We start from the raw sequence: 3,865 nt of genomic DNA on the forward strand, positions 1-3,865 counted from the left end.
GAGTCCGGGAAGTGGACACGGTGTTGGAATAATGTTTGCGCAGGTTGCTCTCTAGTTTCTCGCTCGCGCTTTGCCTCCTCTTCTCGCTCTCTTTTGCGTATAAGGTAGCCACCATACTTGCTAGTCGCTTGCTGCAGCTCCACTTATATTTACCTTGCCTTACGTATAAGCTTAAATAGTCTTGATCGCGAGGGTGCGAGATTGCTGAGTCCCTGTGGCTCACAGATTACTATTACACCAGATGCAGGGCCTGATGATTCCGCTTCAGGAGACGCGTTCGAGCTCAAGTGGGAGTTCGATGAAGACTCTCAACGTTACTATGTTTCCTTTCCCGATGATCAGTAGTGGTGCCCAGTTGGGGGTGATTGGGACCGTGTCGCTTGTTGGGTTATCTTTTATTTTGGCGCTGTAGTCGGGCCATGAGTGTTTGGATGATGTAATGTTATTTATGTACTTGATTGACGTGGCGAGTGTAAGCCAACTATGTTATCTCCCCTTTATTATTTATATTACATGGGATGTTGTGAAGATTGCCTAACTTGCGACATATGCCTTCAATGCGATTATGTCTCTAAGTCGTGCCTCGACACGTGGGAGCTATAGTCGCATCGAGGGTGTTACATGTGTGAACCTTGATAAGTGGACCCGTGACTGCAAGAAATGGGAAATATGTGGTTGGCCATGTAACCAAGCAGTTTCTGCCATTATAAGAGTGAAGGGACAGCCAGAAGACTATGTGTACGAGTTCTTCAAAAAGCCATTGTATAAGGAAACATACAAGCACATCATCTACCTTGTACTAGGGCCTGACTGTTGGCCTAGGACACTAATTACAGACATAGATCCACCAGTGTTCAAGGAGAAGAAGTGCAGGAAGCAAACAACTAGGAGGAAGGGGCAATTTGAGGTCCCAACAAAGAAGGATACATCAAGGATGGCAACTATCACATGTAGCAATTGCAAAATGCAGAAACATAGGTACACCTACTGCCCTCAGCCCCTGAAGCCTCATCTACAGGAAAGAAAGAACAAGAACAAGGTATGTAATATGCACATTTCTAGGATTTTCTCTTGTACTTAATCATTTGATGGATTTATCCTAACTGTTGGGCTATGATGTTTTCTATATTAGACAACAAGAACTCACTACCATGAAGCTGGGGGAAGTTCTTGAGCTCCTGCCCAGCCTGCTGCCAGTGCACCACCTGGTGCATCTGCTAGGGGAAGAAGAACAAGTGTTCCTTCTAATGATCCTACACAGCCTGCTGCTTCTACAAGGCCAAGAAAAACAATTACTGCTTCTAGAAGGGAAAGCAGAACAAGTGATGCTTCTACTACTCCTTCCTAGGCTGCCACAAGAACTTTGGGTTCAAGCAATGCACCCAGCAGGAGAGGTGGAAGGCCATACATGGCACCTAGGGCTGCAACTACAATAGAGGCAGCAACAACAAAGGCGGCAACAATAGGATCCAAAAGGAAGAGGTTCCAGAGCACAAGGATGAGGGGTTACTTTTATGCCAATGGCAACTAGTGGATGCACAATTTGGCTATTGTCTGTTGAACTACCCGCCTTAAGTATTTCTAAGTTTGAGAAACTATGCCTGAGAACTGGTATGTGTAATAAGTACTTAGCTTGAGAACTTGTTTGTGTTAGTATGCTTAGCTTGAGAACAAGTATGCCTGAGAACTATTATGCTTGAGAACATGTTTCTGTAAGCATTATCATTTGCAATTTGGCTCTTGTTTCTTTGCCAATTTGACTCTTGTTTCTTTGTCAATTTGTGATCAACAATTTAGTTTAGGTGGTTCCGTCGACCCCGAGCCACCCTAAAGCCTAAATGATATGTTTAGGTGGTTCCCTCGACCCCGAGCCACTCTAAAGCCTAAATGATACGTTTAGGTGGCTCCGTCGAGCCCGAGACACACTAAACCTAAAGACTAGGTTTAGGTGGTTTCGTCGACCCCGAGCCACCCTAAAGCCGAAATGATATGTTTAGGTGGCTCCGTCGTGCCCGAGATACCCTAAACCCAAAAACTAGATTTAGGTGGTTTCATTGACCTCGAGCCACCATAAAGCCTAAATGATATGTTTAGGTGGCTCCGTCGAGCCCGAGACACCCTAAACCTAAAGACTAGGTTTAGGTAGTTTCATCGACCCCGAGCCACCGTAAAGCCTAAATGATATGATTAGGTGGCTCCATCGACCCCGTGACACCCTAATCCCAAAGACTAGGTTTTTAGGTGCTTCCGTTGACCCCGAGCCACCCTAAAGCCTGAATGATATGTTTAGGTGCCTCCGTCGACCCCGAGACACCCTAAACCTAAAGACTAGGTTTAGGTGCTTTCGTCGACCCCGAGCCACCCTAAAGCCTAAATGATATGTTTAGGTGGCTCCGTCGACCTCGAGGGACCCTACAGCCTAAATGGTAGGGTTTAGGTGCTTCCGTTGACCCCGAGCCCCCCTAAAGCAGAAAACAAGAGCATCCATGCCCATTTTGGTGAGTGCACTAAAACAAGAGCATCCATGCCCATTTTGGTGAGTGCACTAAAACAAGAGCTTCCATGCCCATTTTGTCTTGAGCATTTGCTCAGTCCAATTTGGAATGGTCATTTTGTTCTAAAACAATTTGGCCATGCCCATTTGGTCTTGAGCATTTGCTCAGTCCAATTTGGACTGGTCTTTTTGTTCTAAACCAATTTGGCCATGCCCATTTGGTCTTGAGCATTTGCTCAGCCCAATTTGGACTGATGATTTTGTTCTAAAACAATTAAGCAGATTCATAATAGCATAGCTCTTAATATAGAAATCTAACAACATTATATAACTGGGGTAGTTTTGCATCTAGTCATTACAGCCATTACATAACTTAACTAGAGGTAGTTTTGCAGATAATCATTACAGTCATTACATAACTAGGGGATTCCTAAAATATACAACCCCAAGGCCAGCTATATTATTCCAAGGCCACATATTAGCTTAACATAACCGCAAACTAAGGTGATGAGCATCATTGTTCACTCATCAAGGATTGACTTTATCTTGGCAAGCTTGTCCTTGTTGCCATGACCGGCTTTCATAAGATCACCCACCAAAAACTCCAGCTTCTTATTCTCCTCTGTCAGCCTGTTCCTCTCATTCTGCATCTCATCCCTTTCCTTCCTGGTGTTCCTAATGTCTCTCCCTGGGATATAAGAATGCACTTCAGCTCCTTGTGCTCCTCAGCCAGCTTCTCCATCTCCTTCATCTTGCCAAAGGCAGCACTCTCCATCTCCTTGCCGATAGCTAGCTTCTCCATGTCCTTGTCCTTGTCCACATCCATCTGTTTCTGCTTGAACTCTTCATCACTCATGACCTTGTTGTTCTGATATGCCCAATCAAATATCTTGGTGACATCCTCAACCAGCTGACTGTACTGATCCCCAAGTGTATCCAACTGTTTGTTCACCTTGGCCAACTATTTCTTATACTTCTCATGGTCCATCATTTTGCCATGGTTCTCCTTATGAAACACCTCCCATATATTCACCAAACATCTTTTGCAGAATAGAAGGTCATGGGGCATCAACCCATTGAGCAACGCCACAGTCAATACCATCCTGCATCAAGTATTAGAAAATAAATATGCTAACTTAAACAAGAAAATACATGAGATATTCAGTGATTCAGTCAGGCTTGCAGATACAACAGAGATTCAGGAAACTTGAAGTTCAAGCTAAGCTTATATGACAGTAGCAATACTACCATTAATTCATACAAAATAGTTGTTAAAGCATACTAGCATTGCATACTATAATTCAATGTACCAATTACATATCCAATCCACTTAAATAGAACCCTAATCCAGATACTAGCATCGCAAAATCA

The 3,865-nt window shown here is 43.9% G+C and overlaps 1 pseudogene; it reads right to left on the reverse strand.

Moving 5' to 3' along the window:
• Positions 1–3,015: 3,015 nt before the first annotated feature.
• On the reverse strand, positions 3,016–3,596 carry LOC147976285 (uncharacterized; annotated as a pseudogene).
• Between the last annotated feature and the right edge of the window lie 269 nt (positions 3,597–3,865).

The sequence above is a fragment of the Triticum urartu genome, chromosome 4A (assembly GCF_056163025.1).
Source record: "Triticum urartu cultivar PI428250 chromosome 4A, HENAU_Tu73, whole genome shotgun sequence".
NCBI classification, from domain to species: Eukaryota; Viridiplantae; Streptophyta; class Magnoliopsida; order Poales; family Poaceae; genus Triticum; species Triticum urartu.